Source organism: Sinohyriopsis cumingii, chromosome 2, assembly GCF_028554795.1.
Source record: "Sinohyriopsis cumingii isolate HCF-2022 chromosome 2, ASM2855479v2, whole genome shotgun sequence".
Taxonomy (NCBI): domain Eukaryota; kingdom Metazoa; phylum Mollusca; class Bivalvia; order Unionida; family Unionidae; genus Sinohyriopsis; species Sinohyriopsis cumingii.
Window position 1 is genome coordinate 155147747 of NC_142962.1, and position 13235 is coordinate 155160981.

A 13235-nucleotide genomic window follows, 5' to 3' on the forward strand; every position below is an offset into this window, starting at 1 on the left:
AACCCCACACGATTCTACATCCTTTAAAGGTTATCTTCCAAAAGTGTGACGCTAACGACCTTGTCGTACGTAGGTCTTTGACACAATACCGAATTCTCACGGTAAATGTATTCAACTCGAAGTCTAAACTGAAAGTTATATGGCCATTGTTCATGAAATAACTTCGTACTGAGGTAACAAAAAATTTATTATTTTTGACAAACATTATAGACTTGAACCATCCCTTGTACCCCAGAATTTTTTTTTTTGAATAGTGTTCATATTGTTAATAGTGCCAAAGTTTGAATATTTTCGAATTAATTCCATGTTCATATCTAAACATTCTATGACATCAACCAGTCAAATATATTATCAAAACCAAGTAACACTTATGCCGATAGGGTTACATTTTCCTGTGAAATTCTCAATAAAATTTGGAAAAAGAAGGCCCTTGTTTAGTCACAGTGTTTGTGACGTTTGCACGTATTGGGGTGGGGTTCTTCCAATATAATTTAATTAAATTACGATGAAAGTTCCACCCTGGCTCGTTAGGTTAGAAAGTTAAATTAGTGACGAGATAGATTTACAGCTCTGAGCCCCCAGTCAGCAATGCCGACGGTTAAATTATAGAGAACACGAAGATGAAATTCAATCAATAACAATTTAATAAATTTGATAATTTAAAACGATAACTTCCAATCACTCGTCTTTCCCTCGACCAAGTGACAGCCTAATTCATCCAGTGATTTACAGTGTGAGTTCGATTTTCCCCCTGTCCTTGCATCTACTCATCTATTTCTTTCCCGCTGATTCCTTCCTTCTTTCCGTTCCTCTAACTCCTTCTTTGTCTCCGTTTCCCTCTCTACTATCTCCTCCTCCAATTTCGCTCCCAGACTTCAACTTCTCCTGACTTCTCTCCTTTCTTCTCCTTTCCTCCGTCTCTGCTATCTCCTCCTCCAATTCGCTCCTAGACTTCACTTGTCCTGAGTTCTCTCCTTTCTTCTCTTTTCCTCCGTCTCTCTATCTGAGACTACGGGACCAAACTATAACTGGTCTGTCCCTCAAAGCTTCCTGTGAAAAACCACAAGGCGTTAACATATGTTTTATCGAATCTCACCTCACACTATAGCGACAATTAATCATCAGATAGCTATCACTGTTTCGGTCACGCATGCATACACATCGAATTCCCACACACTTCTTGCAGGCTAAACAATGGCGTAATAACACGGTATCAGCGAATTGTTATACAGACATCAATACATTGCATCACATCAGTATATACACATATATATTTAATCTCATTGTGCTACAATCTGACAACAATCAGACGCATGTCTGTACATTACAAATATTCAACAATGGCAAAATCTATCTATAATCATATGAACATATGTGTTAGTCTACTATAAAATACCCACATAGCAAAGTACAATATTAACTCTTACGACGGCTGCAAGCTATATAATTCTTTACAAATATCAACTCATTTCTTCAAAATATGCAAACATATTAACAAAACAAAGTAATTCTTCGTACTACGATTCTAGTAATAATAAAGAATACATACGACCTACAATTAAAATGCAGTCGCATTCCACAAAGACCGAGCAAATATCTGCTGACCTTATTTGAAGCTCTCTACTTAGAATTTCCTGCTCTAAGATTTTCCCGCCAATAACGAATGGCTATTCGGAGTTACGCTAACCTCCACTCTGGGTAATTTCTCTCAGCGAACTAACTCTTGCCGGGAGACGCGGGGATATCATTCTACCCAAATCAAGGTCTCTCCCCTATCTCGATTCTGATTGGGTGGCGCTGTGCCCCTGTCCAATCGTCTTAGCGGCCAGTTCAACCTGTCTGTCTGTTTGCAGGGAAAGAAGTTAAGACACTCCCACTTCTTCCGGGCAACTTCTTTTGATCTTGGAAAACATTTCGACACCTAGGTGATAATTGGCTGTCTGTGACTTCGCAACTCCGATGTCCGGTTCTTCCCGAGCAGCAGAGAGGGTGAACAGACCACTTAAGGGAATGGTCACCCTTGTGTTTAGACCAAAAAAAATAGTGACCCTTCATAGAGGTCAATACCACGTCTACGATTATTGTTTGTCCCAAACAGAATTGTAGACAAACCCTCTCTGCTGCTATCAATCTTGGGAATCATCATCTGAATCATGGGAATCTTTTGTTTTGTTCTTCAAGTAATATTCAAGTTCTGATGGTGGTTTTTCTATTTTTGGATTTATGTTCTTTCTTTATCTGTAATAGTTCATCAAACTTCTGTATCGATCTCCACCGCAATTTTTGCAAATCTGATATAATCCTCTAACGCCGTTGTTACATCCAACACAACTTCGTAAACCAGCATGAGGATTTTTCTTTAAAATATAATTATTTTTTTACAATATTCTCCACGACACCTTTTATTGCATTTATTTGTTGTTCCTTGAATTAACTACGCACAGTTGTTCATTATATGAATGATATCTGTTTAATTAAATTTATTAATTTATCCAAATATTTTATCAAGACCCACATGATATCTTGTTCTAGGATCATGTAAATTTATTGTTATAAATCCATGCGGAGTAGCTTGCGCTCGTGAAAAGAAATTTCTGAATTTAATTATATCCATGTCACCGCTGCACCAAGTTTGATGAATATTTCGCAGCGTGTGTGTGTCTACCCCATTAAACACAACTAAAATATTACAATTGTCCCTGATTACCTTTGGCATTTGTGTATATCGCTGAGTAACATAGATAACATCTGTATTTTTATGTCTGCCGCGAGAAAATATCCTGGCTGGATTTGATTGTTTATCCAGCATCACCTCATCATACACAACTAAATTATTAATAAATCCGTCTAAAAAATCAACGGACGGTGCTTCATCAATATCTGTTATAAACTCTATAACATCATTATCTTCGTCCAGTAATCTTGCATTTTCGTTAAAGTCTTTTAATACTTCATAACATCGTTGATCATCAGCGGATGGTGCTACCAAATACAACTTATCCCATTTCAACCATCTCATTATCAGATTAAGTAATAACTGCGTCTTACCCGATCCAGATGGTCCTATGATAATCATTCTGATGGAATTCGGTAGCGCAGGATGATGCTTAACAGGTTCTCGTTGCCGAGTTGCTGAGAAATCAATTATATCCATATATATTATAATATGAATTTATATTGTTTACGCTGTAGAGTTAAAACTCCGACTACTGATTTAGCTACAGTTATAACAAAAAATAAAAAAAATAGCGTATGGTGGAAAATGTTCTGTATGCGGTAGAAAGAAATTTTCGTTTTTACCTAATAAGCGCGGTGGTGATGTTGCTAATTTGATGTCAAAGTTTCCGGGTACTCCATGGGCTAAATACCCAGGAGAAATACATCTACCAGGATATAGTTATTGCGGTCCTGGTACTCGACTCGATATCAGGCTCGATAATCAGGATCAACCAAAACCAGGCGAGGAACCAGTAAACGCTATTGATCGAGCTTGTCATGAGCATGATGTGGCTTATAAAAATAAAGATCTACAACATAGGCATATTGCAGATGTGAAATTAATTCACGCGTTAAATTCCATAAAAAATAAAAATATCAGAGAATCATTAGCTAATTGGTTAGTAAGATCTGCGATGAAAAGTAAATTAGCGTTTGGGGCTGGTAATTAATAATGGAATTAATTTATTATTCACCAAAAGGATATTGGAGAGGCAAAGCGGCAATTGGTAAACTCGCTGATGCAGCAGCGGTTAAACATTCTACTGCTAGCGCGTGGTTATCCAAACAGGCAATATGGCAAATTTATCTACTACCACCGAAACGAATTCAGTATGCGTATTTCGATGTTAGTGTTCCTAATGAAGTTCATCAAGCAGATATTCTGTTTTTACCACATGATACTGTGCGTGGAAAAACGTACAAGTACGCGTTAACTGTAGTTGATGTTACAAGTAGATATAAAGAGGCAGAGCCGCTATCAGCGAAAACTTCATCTGAAGTAGCCGATGCGTTTGAACGAATTTATCAACGAGGTGGTGGACCACAAGGTGGTCTGCGATGGCCACAGCTGCTACAGGTTGATCCTGGTAAGGAATTTCTTGGTCCAGTATTATCGTTGATGAAACGACATAATACCAAAATACGACGAGGTCATACTGCAATTCGCCGTGATCAGGCAATTGTTGAGCGATTTAATCGAACACTTGCTGAGCGGTTATTTGGATATCAATATGCTAAGGAATTTATTCAAGATAAAAGATCTCGTGAATGGGTTGCAAGATTGCCAAGCGTGATAGCTGCATTAAATAGCGAGATCACACGAACAACTATAATGAAACCCATTAGCGCAGTCACAAAAAAAATATACCAACACAACGAAAAGGTGCTGAAAAACAAAACGTATTGGGTGATGTTACAGTTAGATATTTATATGAACCGGGTGAACTTGAAGGTGGTAGCGCGAGATCGACTGATCCTATTTGGAGCGTTACCACACACAAAATATCCACCGTGACAAGATCGGCAGGTAGACCTGCAATCTACAGATTAGATTCGGCTGCTCCTCAACGTGGATTTGTACGTGAGCAACTACAAATAATTCCCACGGATACACAACTACCACCGCGATCACTTAACTAGCACTAGTGTCAGCACCCAAGGCGCTGGCGTCTCTACGTCGATTACACTCAAGACAGGTCAACATGGTATTTTCTCGTGTATGACCGCGACTATTATCTTTTCTGTCTACGGTAAATTTTCTTGAATCATTACTCGAATACCTCCACAGCATTATACAATTGCAACTTGTGCAATGATTATTCTGCTGCTGTTTTAACTCAATAATAAATTCAACATCAAGATCAAAGTCGCGTTTATTTTTTTTATCAGATTGTTTGTATCCGATTAATTTTTTTCTTATTAGATCATCAATGACGTTAAATTTATTAACGATTTCAGGAATTATAATTCTACGTAATTGAGATATTTTTCTGACCCTCGATACCGCTAAATAAACTAAATTTGACCACTCGATGTGATCGTCTACAATCCAGACTCGTGTGTCAGAAATAGTTAATCCCTGAGACGAGTGGATCGTCATAGCGTATGCCAACACCCATGGAGATTTGTCAGCGTGTAATGCATCTTCGACCACACTGATATCAACAGCGACAATATCATTTAATACGAGATTTTGATTCTCAGTCTGTCCTGGAATATCAACATTGATATTCTGTTTTCATGTATCTGATGGTCTGTAACATAACGGTACGGGTAATTCTGAATATTTTTATTTATGCAGCTGAAATAACTGCTGTTGTAAATCGTCTCTGACTATTTTTCTGCTTGCTACGATCAAATCGTTGGGTCTCCATAAATTCAAAAAATCACTCATTGAGGTCTCTGAGATTACTCCGCGTATTATTTCACACTGAATTTTGTTGGATTGTAATCTGATTAATTTTTTTAATTCCTTTAAATTTGCATCGAGAGCTCTATGATCATCGTCTATTTCTTCGTAATAATCAACGAAATTTTTTAACCAATCATGTGGAGATGGTCCAACAAAAGGCGGCGGTTGACCATGATCGCCACACACCACCACAGTGGTATTTTTCGTCAGCAACCAATCAAGAAACATTTTTAATGTATCCAATGACACCGTACATATCTCGTCCCAAATAATTATTTTAGGTATATATTTTTCTCCCATTCGTTCAGGAGTCCACGTATCCCCGCGCCACCGAAAGAAACTATGATACGTGGACGATTGTGCTTGCCGTTGTTTCATCTCCCGTGCAAGTCTATGTGTGGGTGTCAGCACGATCATATCTGAATTTCTAAAAACATTAATCGCTCGAGTCGTCTTGCCGCATCCACCAGGTCCATTGAAATATACTGTCTTATATCTAGTTATTGGATCACTCAACGATGGCGCTTTCGATATTTCTGATATTTTATTACACTTACGATAAAAATGTCTCATCGGAACATCTGCTGATTCTGTATAATTGTGTAATATTTCCTTTTTTATTCTCCACGAACTCCATCGTTCATCATTACTTGTAAATTTCATAACAGACTCTAAATATTTACTCGAAATATAAAACGAATCTGTTGCGACTCTGACTGCGGTCTCAGGAAATCTATTAATCATCGATAATAAATTTATAGAAACATAAGCTAACATGGAAGATCTTAGATGAGTATACTGTGGGGAGATATCATTTATGTAACTAACGATCGTACCCAATTTTGTTCCGTCGGATAAATAAACACTTTCTCGATTTACAAATATATTCCTCGCTGTTGTATCAGCGATTATAAAATCGTATTCGGCATCATCTAAAATTAATCGTCTGTGATGTCTTTTATGATCATATGCACCACCCTGAGTAAATTTACCTATAATTTTTCTACCGAGATCTTTTGCGGTTTTGAGTTTAATCTCGAGAATTTTAGGAGCTTCTTTGATAATATCATCTTCGGAAACATCAAGACATTTTTCCTTAAACTCGCTAATAACTTCATCAACACTGATAGAATTTGGCATGGGCAACCAAACTTCGGTCTACGCTTGATATGATATAATTGCCTCACTAACCACCAACGATGTCAGTACCGCACAATCTAGCAAATATCGTAATAAAACTATAGGCGCCCAACGCTTTTCACAAAAATGTCTACCAAACCAAACATAACAAATCTTGTGAAGATTTTCCTTAAGCTCGAATGATTCAACACAAGCGAATCCAGTCAGATCAAAATCAGGTAATGGTCCATTAATTGCCACTCGCGTCATCTCGTTTGTAGGGTGACCGAATCTTTTAAAGTATACAGAACAATCTCCGTATCCTAGAAAACTTCCTGGATAACATGCAACCATATCAACCGAAATAACATCGTTGTAATTATATTTGGTATTCCACAATCCGCCATATCCGTATTCGATGCAACTTGCGTGTACATCTTCAAGTAAATCAAATCGTGTTGGTTTCCATGAATTTCTTTCTCTAGCGAAATGAGCCGCTACAGATGGAACGGTAAAGCAATTAGTTAGTAATTTGGCAGTATTTTCCGCGGAGTGCTTGCACTCTAAAAACTTCTCCGCGAGATTTTTCATCTCGTGGTGGAGAGATTCTGTTCGATATATTTCACCGTTTGGTCTAACAAACTGATCAAATCCACCTTCCTCATTACTTTTAAATAACCATACTGATACAGGATCGTTTTTACTTATTTCGTTGATAAAATCAAACATATCTGCCCCAGAATTATCTGGTGGGTAAAATCTAATAGTTCGATCACGTGGAAATATTGTTACTGCGCTGGTCCATGCGGGCGCGTTATGATCAATAATATTTATTGGAGCTCCTTTTGATTTATATTTTGATTCGTACAGTACTTCTCCCGTTATTGTCGCTACGGTTATTGGAAATTTTAATATTTTTCCTAACTCAGCAACATCTTTTATTGTAGCACCGGTATCCTTAACTGAATCAGCCCACGAGTTTATTTTTTTACGTCTTAAATCATTTAATCCATTTCCACGCATCACGTTTGTAAAGTGTTCTATTACTCGTTCGGCTACACAATTTAACCTTGAAAATTTCATGGGTGTCAGTTTATCAACGTTGGGTTTTTTATTTATCTCATAGATTCCATAAATAACCGCTGTTATAGGATACGCTCGCTCATAATACGGTTTGTCAATACCCGTCAATAGACCCGGTCTGGAATTTTTACTTAATATGGCGATTTTATTATTACCAAGGACAGGATCATATTTGTCACGGATAATCCAACTACCTGTTTCTGTTAGTACAATAAATTTTACTCTGAAGAAATATTTTTGATTGCCCTCATATTCAGCGATGTAGTTAATGATAGTTGCCGCTCGCTTGTCATTCATTGTGGCGTCCTTGACAGTATTGCGTATAATCTTGAACGTTGACCATGTATGAGATGCACCATCCGTGTAAAATTCTTTTTTGGCGTCGTGAATTTTATTGATCAAACTTTTATTTTTCGGATCAACCAGATCTCGTACTGGCAAGTCTGTAGATAATCTGTCGAGGTTGAATTTATATTTAACAGGCCTAGTTTGGGATAATCTCTCCAACTCATTCATATAATTAAAACAAATATTTAAATAAAGAAAATTTTATATATACAATGTCTCAATGCAAATGGTTGATGATCGGCTCAGTAAATCGATGCAACAAATCCTGCAGAAAGGAATTTTGTTGGATGCACTCACAAAGTATACGACGAGGAAGTCTAGGACCAATACCGTGTCTGCGATGTGGTATTGGAGTGCGAGGAAAAACAGAATTATGTGGAAAGTGCGGTGGAAAACGGTTCAGAGAACTTAAAAGATATTATGACAAAAAAATTAATAATAGTGAAAACGCTATAAAATCCGTGGAGGATTATATATCAAGATTTCAGACAAACAATGATTTAAACAAATAATATTATTGCATATATGGAGCAAAATATATTTGTCCCACATCCCACAATAACAAACTATGAATCAGATCGTAATGGCATGATCAGACACTGTAGGTTGAAGAGACCAGTTGGTAATGTTACTAATACTGGCTATCTAAGGTTCAACGCTGGAAGAAATAAAATGTATCATTGTCATCGATTCACGTATGAGTGTTTCTTCGGAGTGATCAAAGATGGTCTTGTTACTGATCATATTGACGGGGATCCTCAGAACAACTCCTTATCCAATCTGAGGGTTGTCACGCAAAGTCAGAACTCTGCACGTGGTAATACTGGAAGATGTAAGACAGTTTCTAGAAGGGCGGTAAATTTCACAAGCACAGAATCTGGCGAAGTAATTATATTTCGTTCGATATGTTCAGCTGCGAAATACTTTTATATTCACTCATATTCAGCACAAAGAGTAGCAGAAAACATAACCAGATCTGCTTTCTCAAAAAAATATAAGCAGAAAATCACCTTTCAGTACTGTTAACTATCATCACCACCTCGAATTATATTTATTTTTTGGGGGGGTCAGAAATTGTCATTATTATACTACTTATTTTCTGACTCACGAAAGGGAGGTAATTTATGGTCATAATCATATACAACATCCAAGGTCTGTGATGCCTGGTGGATACAGTATGCATTACAGATTTCTAACTTACAGTTCGTGTATTTTTCTGCCCTATTAGAACAGCGCATTCGACCCACCTTATAACCATGTATACTTAGGACATCACTGCTACCTATTGTTTGTTCAAGGAATGCAACACATAGAATACATGTATATTTCATCCTAACCTACAGAAAACCGACATGTATATTCCAGCGTACTGAGTGCAGAATCCAGCGTCTAGTCTGTATCGTGTGGCAATGTACTGACTCATAGGTCCACGATAGTGTTTGGAATTAAAAATCAGTGCATTTTCCTTGTTCAGTGCAGAAATATAATGCGAGATTGTGATGTATGTGTGATTATTTATTTATCAAGTAAACTCCCTTTGACCAGTCTAGCAATTAGATGATCTAGACAGAATGTTCTATCATACATGGCGTGGTATAGTAAATAGGAAATTCCTTAATTTAGCTTTGTTTGGTGAAAATATATCATATAAACGTATTTCTTGAATTCAGAATTGTATTATTCGAAATTAGTTCCTTTTCAATGATTATTAGCTATATATTAACTTTCAAAACATATGTTTGTAATAAGATTTGATAGCTCAATCGGTTTCGTATTGGACTGTGACGCTCGCGGTCCAGGATCGAATCCCCATGTCGGTGGTTTGCGCATAATTGCGATTTTTATAACAATTGAGGGCTCCGCCAGATCCCCCGCTCAGCAAAACTCAACCACGTATCAACCGGTGGTTGATACATATTTTCGTATCACCCACGGGATTGATTGTTGTGGGTGGGTTTTTGCTGAGCGTATATGTTTGTGCCGTCCTTATTCAGTTATTCATTGTATATATTTCATTTCATACTTAATGAACTTGCTAAAAAAACTCGTTTCATAATATATGTTTGTGCCGTCATTCATTCATTGTATATATCCATTTCATTGTACATACCCATTTCATTGTACATATCCATTTCATTGTATATCTTCACCAAACACACCCTCTTGGGCCTCTAGACCGTTGTTTGACGGGTTAGGGCTCTCATAGCTGGGTAGTGTTTCGTGTACCTGTACCTTGAACTCGCTAAAGACTCGATAGGGTGTTCAGGGATAATTTTTTTTTTATTTTAAAGATTTACATATTATATAATGAACCATGAAAATATCAAAGACATTATTTCTGCTATTAAAAAACTAGAAGAAAACGGAATTAATATATCTGATGATGAACTAAATCCTGAAAAAATAAAATCTGATTTTGAAACGTTACAAGAACTTAGAAATGAAAATAAGTATGTTCTATTATCTCAATATAAGTTCATAAAGCGGATTCAGGCAGCTATGTTTCAGTCACTGGCTATGGTGAACGATGATCAAGTAAATGAATTCATTCCTCTTTCTGTTGCAATAGAAAAGATCAGGTCGGAATTATCCAGCGAATATGAAACAAAAAAAAAACAATCAGTACCCGCATAAGATACTTAAGAAAAATTATGTCAGCGGGTAACGACTGAGTAGTAATATAATTTCCCTCACTGTATATCACATCAGAATTAATTTACAAATATTTTTTGGAAAACTGATTGATTTGTATACTTTTAGTAGCAACCACCCCATCAAAATTACAAAACTGATTGATTTCTATACTTTTAAGTACCAATTACCCCATCAGATTGATTCACAAAAAAATAAAATATTTCAGAATAATAATAAAAATATTTCAGAATAATAATACAATATTTGTTTTATAGTATTTTTTGGAAAACTGATTGATTTGTATAATTTTCAGTACCAATTACCCCATCAGAATTAGCAAACTGATTGATTTGTATAATTTTCAGTACCAATTACCCCATCAGATTGTACAAAATTGATTAATTTGTGTAATTTTCAGTACCAATTACCCCGTCAGATTGTGTACAAAATTGATTAATTTATCCCATCAGTGATTATATTTATTTATTTTTTTAAGTTGATCGACTTTAATACAGGAGTGTGTATAATTTAGAATCTGATCTCGATAATATCTTCTCGGCGGAGCTCATCTAACTGTTCTCGCTTCCATATTCATCAATAACTAAATTAACGCTAAATTGCTCTGTGTTTTGAAAACACTGTTCTGATGGCGTTTTTCAAGTGTATAAAAAACAATCACGTGCTGGTACATTATATAACATTTACTGGATTAATTAAGATTTCACATACAGATTTATCACAAGCTCTTCTCCACGCATGTCAATTAAGCGATTAAGGTGGTCTGTGAGCTTAAAATGTATTCGTGTTAACATATTATTGTGACACCGCAGATACACAGGATTAGTTGGTTCTTGCACAATTAAACTTCCAGGGGGAACATGTGGTGTAAATGTATATAGGATGTATCCTTGTTGAGCCTGATTTGATTTTCCGAGGTCTATTTGATAGCTGCCATCGACTACGTCACAAACCAGATTGACCACAATCGTGCTGGTTATATTAACGATTCCCGGAGATATGTGCCTGCCTCCGCCGTGTGGATCATTATTATGTCTGAGAACAGTTGGAGGTGGTGTTAGTTTTTTCCATGCCTCGAGTATTTTAGGAAAATATTCATCAATGACATCATTGACAGATTTTCTCCGAGCGTCCGGGTCATAATCGGGAAATTTGAACGTCGCCAAATCAGATTCCTTGATTTTATATTTATCAATTAAAAACTTTTTTGGAGCAGGAGATGATTTTAAAATTATGTCTATAATTTTGTTGTGAGTGCGTTCCATAGCTTCTGCGATATAATTCAGAATTTCTATTTGTTTGATAATTTCCCCTCGTGTCTCGTGAGATGTTATATCGAAAAGATACTCAGTGAGACGTTCACGTAGTTTATTTAGTTGATCATTATGATCAAGATTGGAAACGTCAATAGTTCTTTAAATTTCGTGTTCATGAATATGGCCAGGGGTTTTATATTCTGGTAAAGCTGAAAATATGCCACCACCATAACCAATTAAATCATCCAAACTATCATCCCAAGTTCAAGGTCCACGCCACCACCACCAATGATTTCTCATTGTAACTTCGTGACGAGAGCTACTTGTTGACGTAAAATCAGATTTTTTCGGTTCTGGTGGTCCTTCATACACCGGGGGAACATCTGGCCAACCTAGTACGGATCTTTTCGTGGATTGATAAATATAAACGGCATAATCAGGAGAATGTATCTCAACAGTCGAGGACAGCGTCGGTTCATGAACGTTAATTTATATTTTTGCTTCTTTTCCGGTTATTGATTTTATTCTACGTTGAAACTCCTCATTGATTTGTTCGATCTCATAACTGCCAGTGGGTATTCCAACATCTATCCAGTCAGGAGTACCATCTGGTTTGTTCTTGTTAGCAAATACAAGCAAATTATTTGCTGGTGTACCATTAAATGATTTTGATCTGATATTTGGCCAGCTGTAATATACTCGTGATTGAGCTAACGCTATTTCTTTTACTGGAATTGCAGTAGGAAAATTAATACTAAATTCAGGATTAATTGAACTTACCGAGATCATCGTTATCTTTGGCGGAGTTGTGTTAGTCACGATCTGCTGGAGTAATTCTGTCATTATTAGTACTTGTATCTTTAATACCGATACCTTCGTCGTATATTTTAGTCATCATTGAAAACTCGACATCAGATATAATTCCATCACTGAGACTCGCTGATAACAACGAGGATAACTTCGAGTATGCGACCGTCGCAGATGCAATCTTATCTTATCATGTAATCAGATAATTTTTCCTTCATGCAGGTGCATATTTTTTTTTTGTTATAATATTAAGCACACCTGCAATCGTTGTTGTTGCTGAAATACAAATAGTTACGGCTGCTGGTGCCATCATTGTCACCGCTGATATAACACCTGCTCCAGCAACAACAGCGGATACTGAATAAACAATCACATCAACGATAACTAATCGTCGTCGATATTTTTGTACTTTTACTGTATATTGTTCGACTTGATCTTTTAGCGCCGCCTTCCATTCACGCGCTTGATTGTATCTGTATTGTGCACCGTCCATATATTTCTATGCAGTAACCAATTGAGGTGTTTCAGCTACAAATTCCAAACACCACCAGTAAGATGTT